The sequence below is a fragment of the Podarcis pityusensis genome (assembly GCF_964106645.2).
Source record: "Podarcis pityusensis genome assembly, chromosome: 9".
Lineage (NCBI taxonomy): Eukaryota > Metazoa > Chordata > Lepidosauria > Squamata > Lacertidae > Podarcis > Podarcis pityusensis.
In genome coordinates, this window is record NC_138034.1 from 14,852,932 (window position 1) to 14,871,241 (window position 18,310).

The window sequence follows — 18,310 nt, forward strand, 5'->3', positions numbered from 1 at the left end:
TCAGATAGTTGTTTATTTCCTTGACATCTGATGGGAGGTCGTTCTACAGGATGGGGCGCCACCACCGAGAAGGCCCTCTGCCTGGTTCCCTGTAACCTCACTCCTTGCAATGAGGGAACCACCAGAAGGCCCTTGAAGTTGGACCTCAGTGTCCAGGCTAAACAATGGGGGTGGAGACGCTCCTTCTGGTATACGGGGCCGAAGCTGTTTAGGTCAGCACCAACACTTTGAATTGTGATCGGAAATGTACTGGGAGCCAATGTAGGTCTTTCAGGACTGGTGTTATATGGTCTCGCGGCCACTCCCAGTCACTAGTCTGGGGCCACTCCCAGTCACTAGCCCTAAGCGTGGGAATTTAAGCGCGTGAGTTTTTTGAGCTCAGCCCAAACCACTATTTCACATGTTTCATAGAAGACTGCTGAGGGGATGTATGTTTGGGATTTGTCCCATACTTGCCCCCCCCCCAGTTCAGTGGAACTGAGAGAGGCAAGATAGGGTGTGATAGAGCAACATGGCACTGTGGCAGGAACAACTGTGAGAGGTAATCTTGATGCTTGTTTTTCTGTATCACCCATTCCCAAATTCCCCTGAGCTCCTGTCCAGACAGCAAGAATTTTAAAAATCCCCCTCTTCCTTTCTTCCCCCATCATCATTCCACCTGCTTTCAACATCAGGTGCTAGTCATCTGCCACAAAATTTCATCAAATTTCAATTTTCTACCCATGTAGGTCTTTCCCGGAAAATGCAAAGTCTGCCCTGGTGGTTCCGATTCACCATTCCACTTAATTTATTTCTAAACCTGCTTAAATTAAACGTGACTGGGGACTTTATCCGTTCCTGCATATATGAAGTTGTCAGAGAGATCATAAACACACAGGCTCATTTGAGATATGATGAAGTACAAACAGTCAGGAAGGCATCCAGCTATATGACAGAAAGAGGTCCAGGAAAACTCCAGCTGTTTATGCAAATAGTGATACTGAGAGGCTGGCATCCTATCAAGGACCCAGGGATCAGTGGCATATTTGTATACTGTCGTCAGCATGTAATGGATGTTTACTGCTTCAAAGAGAGAGAAAAATGTGTGCTGTTCTGTAATAATTTACAGGGTTCAGAATACAGGGATGTTCAATAGTGCCTAAACTAGGATTATATAATTGAACTTGCCTGGAACTACTTGCAGTTTTCACTCGCCAGTGTTCCCCTGCATGCTTCAAAGAAAGAATTTTATTTGTTCTTTTCAAACAGAGTTGCCACCAGCTTTCTCCTAAAGTGAAATTTGAGGTGAAATTGGTAGACCCTATTTAGGAGAAAGAGTTCTAGAATTTCAAGGGGAAACAAAGGAAGTTCACTGACATTAACAAAACGTTTCCAGTAAGGTAAAAGGTAAAGGCCCCCTGGACGGTTAAGTCCAGTCAAAGGCGACTATGGGGTTGCAGAACTCATCTCGCTTTCAGGCCGAGGGAGCCGGCATTTGTCCACAGACAGCTTTCCGGGTCATGTGGCCAGCATGACTAAGCTGCTTCGGGTGAACCAGAGCAGCACACGGAAACGCCATTTCCCTTCCCACTACAGAGGTACCGTATTTTTCGCACTATAGGACGCACTTTTTCCCCTTCAAAAATGAAGGGGAAATGTGTGTGCGTCCTATGGAGCGAAGATGCCATAGCCCCGCGACCCTCTCCCGGCTGGAGAGGTGACGCGCGGCTATGGCAGGAGCCTCTTTAGCCGCGCGTCACCTCTCCAGCTGGGAGAGCACGCGTGGGGCTAAAGCAGCCCCCCGTGACCCTCTCCCAGCTGGAGAGGTGACGCGCGGCTATGGCAGGAGCCTCTTTAGCCGCGCGCCACCTCTTCAGCTGGGAGAGCGTGTGCGGGGCTAAAGAAGCCATAGCTCCGCGACCCTCTCCCAGCTGGAGAAGTGACGTGCGACTATGGCAGCAGCCTCTCCGCTGCGCCTTTCCGCTGCTCCCTGACCTGCTCTTTGGGGCTGGTGATGAGCTTCCCCCCGCCAACCCCAAAGAGCAGGTCGAAAGGAACCTGAAGCCTGGAGAGCAAGAGGGGTCGGTGTGCACTGACCCCTCTCGCTCTCCAGGCTTCCAAGGTAGCCGCCTGAACGGCACCTTGTTTTAGAGTGGGAAAACAAGAGGGGGGAAATTCTCCCTCTCTCTGCGCAGCGCCTCCTGCCGCTTCACTGAAGGGGTGCTGGGCAGAGAGGGGGAGAATTTTTTTTTTCTTGTTCTCCCCCCTCTAAAACAAGGTGCATCCTATTGTCCGGTGCGTCCTATGGTGCGAAAAATACTGTACCTATTTATCTACTTGCACTGGCGTGCTTTCGAACTGCTAGGTTGGCAGGAGCTGGGACAGAGCAATGGGAGCTCACTCTATCACGGGGATTCGAACCGCCGACCTTCTTATCAGCAAACCCAGGAGGCTCAGAGGCTTAGACTACAGCGCCACCCATGTTTTACCTTTGTTTCCAGTAGGTCTGTCTGTCTGTCTGAGTGTCTGTCTGTCTCTCTCTCTTTCACACACACACACACTCCCCTGAAATTGAAGCATATTTTGGTGGGTCCTGTTCAGGCAAATACTTCTGCAATAAATCAAAGGGTAGTTATAGCAATTTTAATTTTAAATACAGTGGTATCTTGGTTTACAACTATAATCCGTTCCAGAGGTCCGTTTGTAAACCAAAACAGGTTGTAACCCAAGGTGCACTTTTGCCAATGGGGCCTCCAAAAATAAATTATTCGTAATAAAAAACAATGGGTTGTAATAAAAAAAAAAAAGGTTGCAAACCGGGACACACACTTCTGGGTTTGACGTGTTTGTAATCCAAAACGTATGCGAACCAAGACATCTGCAAACCAAGGTACCACTGTATAGCAATATTTCAGGAGGTGTGAGTTGGACTCATCTAAGCGATTGCTGCATTTCACCAAAAGTGAAGGTTCTTTATCAGGTGGCACATGTGTAGGGGTTTTCAGACAAACATTTCTCAGTGTCCATTTCACATGTCTCTTCTGGTCCATTAGAGTGAATGGGAAACGGCACCGCCAAGCTGAGTCCCCCCCCCCCCCGCCTGCCTTCTTCCATACATCCTCTTACTTAGTCTCAGTTTTGCCTTTGTAGAACTCATCAGAAAAGATGGGGACTAAACTGGAATGAATTGCCTCTGCCTCTCATTGACTATGGTCCTACTGAACTTTGAGCTACATGCTGTCTGCTCTACCACTACCATGGACTGCACAAATCCTCTTTAGCTCTGATTTCATACATTTTTCCCCCCATATCTTGTGCTGTGTTTTCACAGCCTGAGCTGCTGCTGGTGGCTTCTTTGCCTGGTTCATCCTAGATGGGGCATCACTCCTTCTGCCACTCGAAAACCAGTCACATAACCATATAACTGGAAGAATACACCTCAAAGTTGTGAAAGCCAATGCTGTCCAGTGGGCAAAGTGGTGGCTGGGTGACCTTGATTCAAATTGCAAGTCAGTGGTGGCCTTCATTGTGATATAATCTCTCATCTTCAGTTATATGGCAGGGAGTGAGAGCTATCCCATACAGATGTGCAGCTGCTGATCAAGATAGCATACTCGTAATATATCTATAAGAATTTGAATTATGTGTGCTTTAGAATCATCACTCATTTGAGGGCCTTTTCTTGAGTACTGGTGGAGGGGAATGAACACTATCATTGCCATTCATTTCAGCTTCGAAATGCTTACAACATTTTAAGCTGTCCAAAGCGAAAGGTGTCATTTCACAGATGGTGGTCACATTCTGAGCATTTCAGCATGGTTTCTTAAATGTGGTCACCATCAGGAGTATGCATGGACCAATGGTACCAAATAGTATGGGAAACAGCCCTACTAGAAAAATTAACCAATAAACTGAAACTGACACGGGGACAGACAGAAGAAGATGGCTCCCCTTTATCACATACACAGCCCAACAAGACAATGACAATAATCCTTGGTGGAAGAAGATTGGAAGAAATTTAAAGTTTACTTACAGAAACATTGTAAAATTAAGGAATGTTAGAAGGATGTTGGAATGAAGTAATGTGGTTTTAGCAGAGATGCCGTAAAGGATTAAGAAAAAAACAGATTGTTTAATGGTGAAAGGAGGGAAAGTAAAGTTACATTATATTAAGATAAAATAGAGGACAAAAACTGGAAAAGATGGAAATGACTTGCTGAAATAGCTAATTGAACTAGAATACAAAAAAGGGGGGTGTGAGGAGGTCAAGGAAACAAGCAAATGAAAGATAAGTTATGGGAAGATTCATTGTATTTTTTTTTTCTTTTTTTCTTTTTTCTTTTTTTCTTTTTTCTTTTTTTCTTTATTGTGATGTGATGTTCTGTTTTTGCTTAGTATGCTGTTTTCTATTTTTTCTTTTTGTAACCTTTCAAATCTTAATAAATATTACTTTAAAAAAAAAAAAAAAGACAATGACAATAATCCACCAACAGCATATAAATCAATATGGCTAACCTGATCCAAAACACCTACCCACCCCACACACACACGAAAACAAAGATCACCACAGCCAATTACAAACAAACAACCACACCCTAGGCCAACCCCAACCTCTCTCACCACCAAAGGAACACAAGTGAACAGCACAAGCAACGCTGACACCAAACCCTACATACATTAAGCATAATAGAAACATCGCCACCCGACCCCCCCATCTTCCCCCCTCCACCCCGTCCCCCCCAATGTCTCAACAAATGAAATGGATTTGTAAAAATGTTACATGGAAAAAATACGAGAGACATTACACATATTTCTGTAAAACAGGAAAATCTTTAATAAAAAAACCAAAAATCTAAATTTAAATGTGGTCACCAGGATCTTCTAATAAAATCTCCACCCCCCCACCCCCCGTTGAGCTGTGTGTGATATTATAGTGTTGTGACTGTTGGGATACTGTGACCAGTGCACATATTTTGTGACTGTATACCAATTTCATAACCGCTGTTCTTGAGCGTCTGAGAAGCTTATCAAAGATTGTAATTATCCAGTCCTCTTTTTCCTTGTAGAATAATGCAAGCCAGTTAATTTATAAGGTTTGTGCATGAGAGAGGCTAGTGTATGTGGGTGCTTGAACACAGTGAGCGTTTTAAGCAAACAGGCTCATGCACTCTTAGAGGTGGACATTAACAAAGCAGCGTTTTTTCTAATGCAGAAATCTATAGGCAAGGTAAATCAGAATCTGCATTAAGTAGACTTCTAATCCTGTAAACAAAATGTAAATTAGAACGGAATTACAATATTTAATTGCAATTTCATTTATGATCATGAAATTATGGTTGTAAAAATATTGTACCCCTAACTTAAACAAAGTGTCACATTCTCTTTATTGAGGCTTACAAACTGTATAACAAGATGACACATTATTATGATCTTTCCTAAGCACCCATAAATATGTACTTAGTAATCAGATTTGTATTTAACAAGTACTTGCTACCCTATTAAATCCAAATTAAACACCGAGTGCATGCAAGGAAAGAAAATGTAAAAGTTCTTAGTGATTGTCAAAAAGTTAGTTTCCCAAAACTAACTTTTTCTTTCTTTCTTGGACTGTTTGTTACATTACTGTCAGGGAACTGACATCGGAGCGGGAGGCGAAGGGGAGGCTCCTAGATGATGCTGGAGAAGGACCCAGCAGCAGGGGGAGAAGCAGCTCAGTGGAGGGGGAAGCATTTAAGCGCAACACCAGGAATAAAGGTGGGCAGATGGGGGAATCGGAGAGAGGGCTCCAGGACTCTTCACTGGAACTCAGTGAGGAGGGGACAGGTCCTCCGCTACCCACGCCCTCCCTGCGCAGAAGGCTCCCGCGCAGTGAGAGGAGGAGGAGACTGGGCGTCAAACAACTCTTATGTTGGAAGAGATTCAAGAAACGCCGACTGACGGATTCTGCCAGTGACTGAGCCAGTCACAATTAGAAAGGGCTGTGCAGTCAGAAAGGTTTAACAAGGCAAATTAGCCTAGAGAGGCACCAGTTTACGCACAAGTAACTCATACTCATCACAATTACATATAACCTCACTCAGATGTTCAGGACAATATAGAAAGAAGTAGATAAAAACCCAGGGCCTCTTCCCAGTACTCCATTACTGTTGTTGCTTATTACATTTTCTTTTGCCAACCATTCACCATAGGTTCCCAGGGCAGGTTACAGCAAGATAGAATTCAGTTTTTAAAACAGTTCAAACGAATTCCAGTCACAGAAATAGGGTAGGTCCCCCCCCCCCAAAAAAGCAGGTGCCAAAGTCCAGCGTAAAAAGGTGTGTCTTTGTCATCGAAAAACAAACTACATAATGAAATAGCCCGATGCCAACACTATATCGAAGGGGTCCACAGCTTAGGGGCTGCCACAAAGAATGCCCTCTTCCAAGCTGCTACTTTCTGAATTTCTAAGGACCATAGAACTACCAAGAGGACTCCCTCTGCTGATCTTAAGACCCAAGGTGGTCTTTAGGGATGGAGGTAGTCTTTCAGATATCTGGGGCTGAAGTCATTTAGAGCTTTAATTACTAGTGTGAACACCTTGAATTGGGCCATGAAACAAACTGGCAGTGGTAGCCAATGCAGCTGTTTTTAAACAGTGGTTATGTATTTTTTAAGTGCAGATCTCAGAAATCCCTGATACCTTTCAGTTTGGAGCAGAAGTCAAACTACTTGCTGTATTTTTCCATCTATAAGGCACCCCTATGTATAAGACGCCCCCTATTTTTGGGGACTCTGATTTAAGAAAATGGGGAAAGAGCTATCCATGCATAAGATGCACCCAAATTTTGGAAATTATTTTTTTAGGGGAAAAACCTAGTCTTATACATGGAAAAATATGCTTCAGATCTCCCCCACATCAAGCACTCAGTTGCATTCAGAAGCCTCATGGACTTGAATGCAAACTGCTTCCAGTTTTAACGACTCAAAAAGCTGAACTAAATAAAAATGCACGACAGAAATGATCCAAGTTGGAGCAGAGACTCGTGTCTTTGATACTATCCCACCACCACAGAAGCTTTGTGAACACCACAGAAGACCTCAAGGTCTGCATGTTGGTGATGGCTGGATCGGACCATAGAACCCTTTTAGTGCAGGGATGACTAACCTGTAGCTCTCCAGATGTTCTGGAATGGTATGTCCCATTTTCTCTAGCCACTAAGTTAGCAACCCCTGCTTTAGTGGATTATGTTGTCATCCAAAGTAATTGATGGCACCCATATGAATGTTAGGTTGTCCAGATTGGAAGCTCTGGATTTTTAGCTAAAGAGCAATGAAAGAAAAGTTCAAGCTCCCAAAATAGAAGCTTTCTAATTAGATAAGCTAAATTAGCAAAGCAAGTAAAGCAATAATACTGATGCAAATGTTAATGTCAGTTGTGAATGAGACAACAAAGAACCTAAACAATTCTTTGAAGTCAGAGAAGCAAGAGACAATGGAAAGGATTAGTGTCTGGGCCGAAAAATATTTCTAGTTTAAAGTGGGTGAAGCGTTATCAAAGTCTTTCAGGGTCAAGGTACAAAATGTTTTCCATTTTCTCCAAAGTGTGATATTATCATCTGAACAGCTACAGGGTTTAAACCTTTCCTGCTTCAAAAATGCATGGGCGCCACATATATAGTCCCCTGTAAACAATTGTATAAGAGTTGCAGCAAATAATAATAATAATAATAATAATAATAATAATAATAATAATTTATATCCCGCCCATCTGGCTGGGTTTCCCCAGCTACTCTGGGCAGCTTCCAATACAATATTAAAATACAGTAATGCATCAAACATTAAAAGCTTCCCTCCCTAAACACCTTGTATGTCACTTTCATTTGCTCTCAGTGGTGAAAACGAGCTGAGGTCAGAAAGCTTGTTATGGTGTCTGTTTTGAGACATAGCAGCTTGCCATTATAAAGCAAGGAGTTAGTTTTCCACGTATCAACGAAGATCTAGAATACCATTCTGAACATTCACATTCATAGAACACTCAACCTGGTTAACCCATGTGCATTGGTCGCCAAATGACTGTGCCATCAAACCTTGTCATCAGAGCCACCTCCTAGGAGCTGGGGGGGGCCTTTGGCCCCCACAACAAAATATTTGGGGGGACAGGCCCCCACAAAGTTGATGGGTATTCCCATTCAAATGGTGTGGGTGCACTGCGTCATGTGATCAATTTATGTGGGGCAGGGCTTACCTAGGCCTCCACAATATTTTATTCAAGTTGGTACCCCTGAACCATGGCACTTTTGAATGTGTTGTACTAAACAAAAATCTACCATCTCATCTTTCTTCAGGTGTAATGCTCTTCAGTGGATACACATTAATAAAGTGATGAGAATTCCAAATGCCCGGTTTATTGAGCATTCATCCAGATTTTTTTGCAGGGAGATTTGACAATATTAGATATTTAATATGCATACAGTCATCCTACAGGGCTCAAACCAAGTCACGGCAGCATCCCAACCCCGTATCTGTTTTCAAATGGATACACTTCAGAGTAGTGAAGAATCAAAGTGCAATGAGCTTTTATACTTAGAATGAAACCAGTTTCTCGCTTTTTATGAGCAAAAAACATGCAAGAGATCTGGATTGTGCATCGACTATGTACACAAAACAAGTGCTCAGTTACCATTGATTTTAGAATAAAATGTCGTGTGTAAACAGTCCATGACTAAATTGACTCCATCAGATTGGTAGTTTCTGTATTGGATATCATTTCGCTCTGATATTAGTGACTTTTTCTAAAAGCTTCACCAAAGAAATTCCAAGATTTTCTGTTTTTGGAGAGAATCCTGAACCACATCTCTGAAATGCAGACTGTGCTATATATGTCTTGTTTACTCGTGTAAATGAAATCTCTACTTACTAAAAATGACAATCTCCTGAATGCTAATTGTCATTTTGTGAATAAGTGTTATGTTTCGTGTTGCACGCAGGAGAAGAAAAAAAAATGGCACTTCAGCTCGCTATTGTTATGTTCATGTAGGTTGCCAAGATGATCATGAGGCGCAATAAGGCATTCTTTTTATCATCCAAAGAACAAGGACGGGAATGAGATGACTGCTTTTCCGTGTCAGTTAAAATCATTCATGCAGTTTTGGCCTTGTACGCGATCAAAATAAAGCTTGTAACAGACGTTTTATCTTTTTAAAGGCATATAACAGTCCTTACTTTTCAGCTTTTTGTTTCTTCCTCATTAAAAACCCTGAAAGCATAATTATGCTTAACACATTTTACCTGTGACATATTTATGAAAGACAACATCAACAAAGTATAGGCACAGCATGGATTCTGGCAGGATTGAGGCAGGAATGGGGAGCCTGTGGCTTACCAAATTTTGCTAGACTACAATGCCCATCATCCCTGACAATCTGCCCTGTTGACTGGGGCTAATGTAAATTGGAGCCCAGAAACACCTGGACTTCACAGGTTACCCATTAGTGGATTAAAGAGTGCAATCCATCAAAATTTATGGATTCTTCAATCTCGTTAAAATCAATTACTTCAAGGAGGGGAAAGAAATTCAGTCTAGGTATCATTGAAAGCTGGCTCTATCAAATGAGGACTTTCCAAAACAATATGCAAACTGAAGCACAGCTATCCTTCAAAATTCACACTTTGTGAAATTCTGTGATGCAGTCCGTCAGCTAAGCAATCTTTACGAAAGTGCATATATGAGACGAAGCGTGCATAAAAATGAATATACTGGTGAAAATACCACACAGAATGCCTTATATTAATGGAAATGGCTTGCAGAAATGTGCCCATTTGTTAAAACTGCATATACAAATGTGCCCATTGGGAGAAATTCACTCTAAAATTATGGTGAATTTCATGAGGATTTTAAAAAATCATGAATTGCTGCAAAATGTGGAGAAGTGAATTTAAGATGGGAAAAAATGACAAGCCGAGAAAATCGAAATTGACATATCCTTCCTCCATATTTGGCCAGTACAATTCTAACCATCTAATCACATTAATGAAGACTTATATTTTAAAGTCTCCTCCCTTTCAGTCAAATTAGACAATGAAAAGAATACACTGGCAAAATGAATAAGCTTCTTTCTAGAGGGTAAATCCTTGTTTTGTTACTGTTGCTTATTTCCAGAACGATATTTTCTCAAGCAAACTGGAGCAGGACGGCTTTTGTGCCTTCCAAAAATTTCTCAGGAAGCAGAGCATGTTTCAGGGATGCGCATTCTTGAGTGCAGGAGACTGAGGAAACTGTCTGCTTCAGTGCCATCCACAGCAGCAGGAGATGACAACAGTGGCTGTAGCAGTGGCATGAAGCCGGTTTTTCAATTTAGAAATGAAACTGAGCATATGGAGTACTAATTAGGCTTTTCCTCATTTGACCAGAATAGACCCAACTGGGTAGCATCAGTAGAGATACTGTACAGGCAGAAAAATGCAAGGTGCCATTTAGGAAAGACCTTTTAAAAAGCACACTAGCAACATGAATTCCCCTCTAAATCAGGTGTGCACAACTTACAAGCAACCGCGCCAAACTCACCCTTGCATCTACCAGGAGCACAATAAATGTCCCAGCTTCACTGGCTGCATGGGACTTCAACATCTATGCCAAGAGGTCATGGAAGGCCTTGATACATGCTTTGGGTTTGATGGGACACATGTCAGACCACCCAGTCCATATGGCCTTGAGGAAGGGTTTATTCTTCACCTTTAAAGCAGGGATGGGAAACATTTTTATCCCATGGGAACACATTTCCATCTGGGCAACATTCCAGGGGCCATAGGCCAATGTTCTGCAAAAACAGGCAGAGCAGCAAATGTGGATGTTGCAAGCAATTTTCAACCTCTCTATTCTCCACCCTTGCAAGCAAAAGGTATTATCAGGGTTCAGGGACACACTCCAACCATGCAAAAATACACAAGGAGGGTATAAAGCAGTGTTGAATGCAGCCTGGGAAAATGAGATATAGCCGGACAGAGAGACTTGGGGCCACAATTGGCACACAGGCCTGAAGTTTTCTAGTCCTGCTTTCAAATGAAGTTGCTCACTATAATGTCCGTCCCCCCCGCCGCCACCTTTTAAAGGTTAAGGTAAAGGACCCCTGACAGTTAAGTCCAGTTGCAAACGACTCTGAGGTTGCGGCGCTCATCTCGCTTTACAGGCCGAGGGAGCCGGTGTTTGTCCGCAGACAGTTTTTCTGGGTCATGTGGCCAGCATGACTAAGCCACTTCTGGCAAAACCAGAGTAGTGCACGGAAATGCCGTTTACGTTCCTACCGGAGCAGTACCTATTTATCTACTTGCATTTTTGGTGTGCTTTCGAACTGCTAAGTTGGCAGGAGCTGGGACCGAGCAACAGGAGCTCACCATGTCACGGTGAGAGAGGCTTGGGGCCACAATTGGCCCACAGGCCTGAAGTTTTCTAGTTCTGCTTTCAAATGAAGTTGCTCACTGTGATGTCCGTCCCCCCCACCTTGTCCCCAGCCCTCAATCTACAGCAGTAGATCTCTTAATTTATCTCCAAAGATATGCAAACTGAGAAAGTAGGCTGGCATTTACAGTGCCTCATTCTGGCGTATTCTATTTCTTCATGATCAATCATTCCACAATAGGATGATTGCACTAAAGTAAGCAGCAAGTGGCCCGTGGACGACATTCATCTCATGAAACACTAAATCTTGTCATTTCCCCCTTTGCAATTCATCCTCCTCCTGATTCTCTTTCAGAAATGCTGGTTCAAGTATTTCTCATTCTGATTATTTCATACAGTTCCAGCTGGTATTCTCCTTGGCAGGTTAGTTTTGAATGCGCAGGGTGATGATCATCATCATTATCTTGAGACATCTAAGAAGTTCTGTATTTATCTACTTTATATTTTGAGAAGTTGTTTATTTGCTAGGCATTTGGACACCTCTTAAGTTACCACAATCAACTTTTGTATGGTGGTTCCTGAGAGCAGTAACTCCATTTTCATCTATGTTTCGATACAATTGGACACTATTTTGAATCCAGAGGGTGGAGTGACCTTTTCAAAACTGCTCTGATTTTAACAGCTGATTTCACAACTTCACTGAAATTTTGGCTCCTTGAGTTCCTGAACAATGTCAGGTATGAGACTATTAATTATATTATAATGTCAGGGATGGCCAAAATTTGTCCTCCGGTCCAAGCCATTGTAAACAGCAGCATGGTGGAGGGACTGAATCCAACTGTCAGGAACGTGCTCCCCCCCCCCCCCTGAGCACAGGAGAAGAGCTAGACTCGGAAATCGAACTAAACAAACGTGGACTTTGCAGATGAGAGCTGGCTGTCAGAGTCGAGAAAGGGCAGTTCAACCCCCCTTCTGGGGAAAACTCTATTAACTCTCAAGATGAAGAAGAATTGGAAGGCAGGCAGAGTGTTGCTAGGCAATCAGCACATAAGCAGAGGTCAGAGTCTGGGTCGAGTAGCAGTGGGGAGGGGGCAATCCAGCTTCACAGTCCTCAGGCTAGGAGTCTGGATAAGATCAGATGGCAATGGAAGGGCAAGAGGGGAAAGGTGGGTTTGGCATCCTTCCTGCTGTGGGAGGGGCAAAATTTCAGACTGACCAACTACAGTGGTACCTCAGGTTACATACACTTCAGGTTACAGACTCCGCTAACCCAGAAATAGTGCTTCAGGTTAAGAACTTTGCTTCAGGATGAGAACAGAAATCGTGCTGCGGTGGTGCAGCAGCAGGAGGAGGCCCCATTAGCTAAAGTGGTGCTTCAGGTTAAGAACAGTTTCAGGTTAAGAACAGACCTCCGGAATGAATTAAGTACTTAACCTGAGGTACCACTGTATTGTAAATGTGAGCAGGCGAGAAGCCGTATGTACATAAAACTCCCGGAGAGTTATTACTTCTTATCAGGGCTTGATTGTCTGCCAGATATCATTAGACCAACTGAGATAGCGGTAGTGATAAAACGTTAAAGACCCCTTCCTGACTCCACCCTCCCATGCCAACCATTTGCTAAAATGGGTGGGGAATCTGTGACTTCCTATACATTGCAATAGCACAGCTCCCATCATCTCTGACTCTTGGCCTACTGTGGATAGGAATTGAAGTCCAGCAACACATGTAGAGACACAGGCACCGTACAATGCAAACATCAAATCTAGGATGGCCCTTAGCATCACTCTGTTCTCTAGACAGTGAGTCAGAAAAATGCATTTTACGGTATACATATGTCGTCCTGACAAGAAGGATGTAACATTAAACAATGAACCAAAAAATGCAATCCAGGAATGCTTCAACCTTCACTGAATTGTGTCTCTGGTCCTGGCCACTGCTGGCATGTGGCTTACTATGAATTACCCTTGACCGAATGTGACCCTCAACAGAACACAATGTTCCCCAATTCCTGGAATTAAAGTGCAGAGTAAGGTAAAGGTAAAGGAGCCCTGGATGGTTATGTCCAGTGAAAGGGGGGTTGCGACGCTCATCTCGCTTCTCAGGCCAATGGCATTCACCCATTGACAGCTTTCTGGGTCATGTGGCCAGCATGACTAAACCGCTTCTGGCACAATGGGACACTGTGACGGAAACCAGAGTGCACAGAAACACTGTTTACCTTCCCTCTGCAGTGGTACCTGTTTATCCACTTGCACTGGCATGCTTTCAAACTGCTAGGTTGGCAGGAGCTGGGACAGAGCAAGGGGAGCTCACCCCATCGCAGGGATTCGAACCACCGACATTCTGATTAGCAAGCCCAAGAGGGTCAGTGGTTTAGACCACAGCACCACCCATGCCCCAAAGTGTAGAGTACAGTAAGCTTATGAACATTTAACTTGTGTGCATTCAGGTTTACATGCTTGGCAAAAAGAATTAAAAGGGGGGCAGAAGGGGGGAGACAATACCCCCTGCCATTGCACCTAGTGTGGTTTGACTATACGTGATTTTGGCTTTAGGCACTATCCCCTGGAACATATCCCCCACGTAAGTTGTAGGTTTACATCTGGTTGGCACCAGGTTGGATAATGCTGCTCTACTCTTACAACTTGAAATAATTCTCCATTCCTTTTGTGAGAAACTATGGACTACGTTTTGATCCTAACTTGATAAATAGAATTCCCCCCCAGATTTTGGGGGGTCTTTAGTGATGTTCTGTAGTTTCCTGGTAGGGATGTTGAAGGGGCCATCACGGTTCTAATCCAGAGCACCATCATGGACATGCAGATTTGCTGTCTCCCTTGAAAGAGTTGAATGATTTGAGCATATAAGCAGGCAGAAAGTTACTTTTCCTCCCTTAATTGCAAGAATTTTATCTGAACCAAAGCCCAAAGTCTTTCATAAAGTCTGAGAAAATGACACAGGAGTATCACGTTATTAAATCAATCCTTGCATCAATTTCTCTTTAGTGCACAGTGTCACTTTTTATTCTGACAGCTTGTTGTTTCAGATCCTGGCTGGAACCGAGTGAAAAATGTAGTGATAAAAGGGAAAGCTGGAAATGATATATAGCCCTTTACTTAAGTTCTGCTTTGTGCTTTAATTAGGAATCTTACTAAGGCCTACACTTTGAAAGGCCATATTTTATTTCATGTTTTCACAAATTCGTTCTGCATAAACTGTTGGATTGTGAGGTTTGGATGGGAAGATACTTCGTAGCATCTTTTTAAACACATCAGACAATGTCTGGTGTTTAACTCTCAGACTTCTGCCAAACTTTGCTGTGTAAATGGAAAACACTTGATGCTGCTGTATTGAAATAAATCAGGATAGTACTACTTACTTTTATAATTATTCCATAGAATCAGATATTCTTGTATTTCTTTCACATTGCATGACCACTGGGAGAAAAAACAGCCCAGGTGGATCTCTCAGGATTTGGTAGGACAAGATTTGTGGACAGCAAGGATCTACCCGAGCATTAAAACTTCAAGCTACATTAAGCTTTCTCAACCTCACTTCTAGATCAATTAATGGCCACACACACACAACCCTACCACATGATTTTCTTCTTCTGATTTAGGTGCCTTTCAGTCTAAATGGAGCTGACTTCACTAAGATATTCAGGCTTCATAACTAGTGCCACTGAGGGGTGTTCAGGTGTCAAGTGTTCCTTGCTTAGTTGGTCTTTAATAGTAAGGTAAAGGTAAAGGGACCCCTGACCATTAGGTCCAGTCATGGCCGACTGTGGGGTTGCGGTGCTCATCTCGCTTTATTGGCCGAGGGAGCCGGCGTACAGCTTCTGGGACATGTGGCCAGCATGACTTAGCCGCTTCTGGCAAACCAGAGCAGTGCACGGAAACGCCGTTTACCTTCCCGCCGGAGTGGTACCTATTTATCTACTTGCACTTGACGTGCTTTCGAACTGCTAGGTTGGCAGGAGCAGGGACCAAGCAACGGGAGCTCACCCCATCGCGGGGATTCGAACCGCCGACTTTCTGATTGGCAAGTCCTAGGCTCTGTGGCTTAACCCACAGCGCCACCCGCGTCCTGGTCTTTAATAGTAGTTGGCTTCTATTGATGGAAGGCTCAGCAACTGCAAGTAGGGTTTCAGCAAACTCAGAAGAAAAATGGAAACAGGAATAGAATTTGCTTATTTGCCCCATGTCCAAATCCTGGAAGAATGTTGTATATAACTTAAATACTTGAAATATATTGAAGAAAGAGAAATCAACATTTTAGCCCTTTTCCAAAAACCATACAGGAATATTGGTGATGCATTCACCTAACAACATTCATTATTTTTATTTTTTAATGCTTGATTCAACCAAATTGTGTTACCTTCATACCTTCCCCAAATCTTCTTGGGACAACCCTTAAACAGAGCAGAGGGAGGAAATGAGTGGCCGTTCTATCTGGCAAGCAGTTACCTTCGCACAATTCCACCCATAATAGCTTTATCTTAATAGTTCGTAACAAGCTATTAGGAGAAAAACAGCCAGCGTGCATGTTTGAAAATAAAATTTAAAAAGCTTGCCTTCTTTCTTCATCCTGTCTCTCCCCCCTTAAAGAATATAAAACTTTGAAATGTTCCCATTGCATGCAGTCTATGCTCTATTTGTGGTTTGATATGTGAATGACAGGGATGGAAACAATATAAACAAACTCTGGATAAAGGCTCAGTCAGTGAAAGTTTTGAGTTCCGTGAAGATGCAGTGGTCCATGAACAGAAACATTTCCCCCCCTTCACGGCTGATCATATGGCTGAATTTTTAAACTGTAGGCAAGGATCTAAGTTCACCTTTAAGGACATTCTGCAAGTTAAAAACTAGCAAAGGAAGTGGGAAAGACTTTTCACCCTGAAGTCTTAGTTCTATAAACCCCTTCTTGTCAGGCCGCAGTGCATTATGAAGACTTTATTTCAGTACTCTGTTGCCGAATGTGCTTCTGCTGCGGACTGCTTTTGTGGGGTATTATGGGAATTTATGGATATCTATTATTATTTTTGCAATATTCTCATGAACCAAGTGAGGGTCACTAAGAAGTAGCTTCTAGAGCTACATTTTAACCCACAACAATTAGCACTTCCTGCTGTTAAAAACAGAGGATTAGGCCCAAGTCTATTTTCCAGAAGAACCTGAAGAACAAGTTGAAGTTCAAATGTATAAATATATGAAATTAAAGGTTCCCATCATGGCTCTGCATGTGTCTACATACATATTGTGTCTGAGAAATATGGGTTGTTATTTTTTTCAACTTGTGGTAAAAAGTACAATTGCATTTGTCGGGAATTGCGACATCTCTCCACATGAGGCCTTTAAGCCCAAACAAGAATATCAAAAAGCATTTGGCACCCTTCTTTTTAAACTCAGAATATAGATGCAGACCGATTTTATGACCAGATTTGGGGCTTTCAATAAGCACACTTTGCTCCAGAGCCAAAATGAGAAACTTCTGTCCCTTTTATCTAGCAAGGTTCTTGAAACATCTGTTCTTGAAACATCTATGCCTTCAACACTGTTAAATGTCTTTTCAATTCACCATCACCAGAATGAAGACGTAAGGAAAATAAGTTGGGTAAAAGGGTCAAGGTATCTTACCTAAAGTTCTGCAGCAAAGTTCTGCTATCTTACCTAAAGTTCTGCAGCAGGAAATAAGTTCTGCAGCTTGTTCTAGGAAGTGGCTGATGCTTGTTCACCTTTGGTTCCAAACTTGGGCAAACCTGCCTGGCTCAAGGCTTGTTCTAGTCCAGGGAGGGGGGGAGGCAAACTTTGATCACTTGGCCTCCCCAATTGGTCTGCAAGGCTGTTTGGGGCATGCCATACCTCCCCTCCCCCGTACCTGATGTGTTTGGAGCAGTTAAGGGCAGGGCTTCAAAGTAACAATCAGGAACTTTAAGTGAGCTCCTGGTTGTTCTTTTGCTGGAGCAAGACATGCCCTTCATGGCCCATCAACTTATGGGTGGTGAGAATGTCCCTAACTCCAGGAGAGGAGAGTGGTTTCCTCTGAAACCACTTTTAAAATGGAGGGGAGGAATCTTCATTTTAGCAATGGTTTCCCCCTCCCAGTGCTGCTCCTTTAATCTCCAAAAACAGTTTAGAATGTTTAAAGGGGCTTTCAAACAGGCCAGTGCTAAGCTTTAAAACAGCATGATCCCCTCCCCACAAAATCTACACAGACTTCCCAGGCAGCAGCTCCCCTGAAGCCCAAACAGTCCATAGCATGGACAGCTGGGTTGGTGTGCCAAATGCAGCTGAGGAGGAGCAGATGGCAAAGATGTTTATACCAACTTTACCCCCTCTGATTCGCTGTGTGTACAGTGGTACCTCGGGTTAAGTACTTAATTTGTTCCTGAGGTCCGTTCTTAACCTGAAACTGTTCTTAACCTGAAGCACCACTTTAGCTAATGGAGCCTCCTCCTGCTGCTGCTGCGCTGCTGGAGCACAATTTCTGTTCTCATCCTGAAGCAAAGTTCTTAACTTGAGGTACTATTTCTGGGCTAGTGGAGTCTGTAGCCTGAAGCGTATGTAACCTGAAGTGTATGTAACCCGAGGTACCACTGTACAGCTGAGTGGATGGGAAAGTAGCCCCTCTAGGAGAAGGAAAACTCTGACTCTAAATCTCTGCTGCCTTGTGGCTCTACACATTCATGAGAAAGGCTTTGGGAGTGAACCCCGAGGGAAACTCCATGCCTGCCAACTTGTGGGACATCTCTGGAAGAAGTAAACGCTACCCAAATCCATAGTGGAATCCCTAGGATGGTTGGATGGTGTCATGAATGAGCCAGCTCCCAGGGAAGGATTACTGCCAACTGAAGAAAGCAGCCAGGAACAGAGAGGGTTAACTGCCATGCAGGATGATCATCAGCTAGTGCCAACTCCCCCGCCCCTAGGAATGCCGGCTGATAAGGGAATGGCG

The 18,310-nt window shown here is 43.3% G+C and overlaps 2 long non-coding RNA genes across 4 annotated transcripts in view; one reads left to right on the forward strand and one right to left on the reverse strand.

Annotated features, from left to right (window-relative positions):
* Positions 1-18,310, forward strand: part of LOC308485005 — an 804,356-nt gene that overhangs the window by 685,269 nt on the left and 100,777 nt on the right. The window lies entirely within an intron of this gene.
* The window catches only part of LOC308484962, a 44,694-nt gene that overhangs the window by 3,369 nt on the left and 23,015 nt on the right, over positions 1-18,310 (reverse strand). Inside the window, exons 4-5 of one of the 3 annotated variants that reach the window (XR_013990239.1) lie at positions 14,736-14,793; positions 2,469-2,590 (exon numbers count right to left, since the gene is read on the reverse strand). This is a non-coding gene — a long non-coding RNA (uncharacterized lncRNA). Of the gene's footprint in view, positions 1-2,468; positions 2,591-14,087; positions 14,193-14,735; positions 14,794-18,310 lie in introns of those variants that run through there. The other 2 variants (XR_013990240.1, XR_013990238.1) reach the window with 2 other exon arrangements.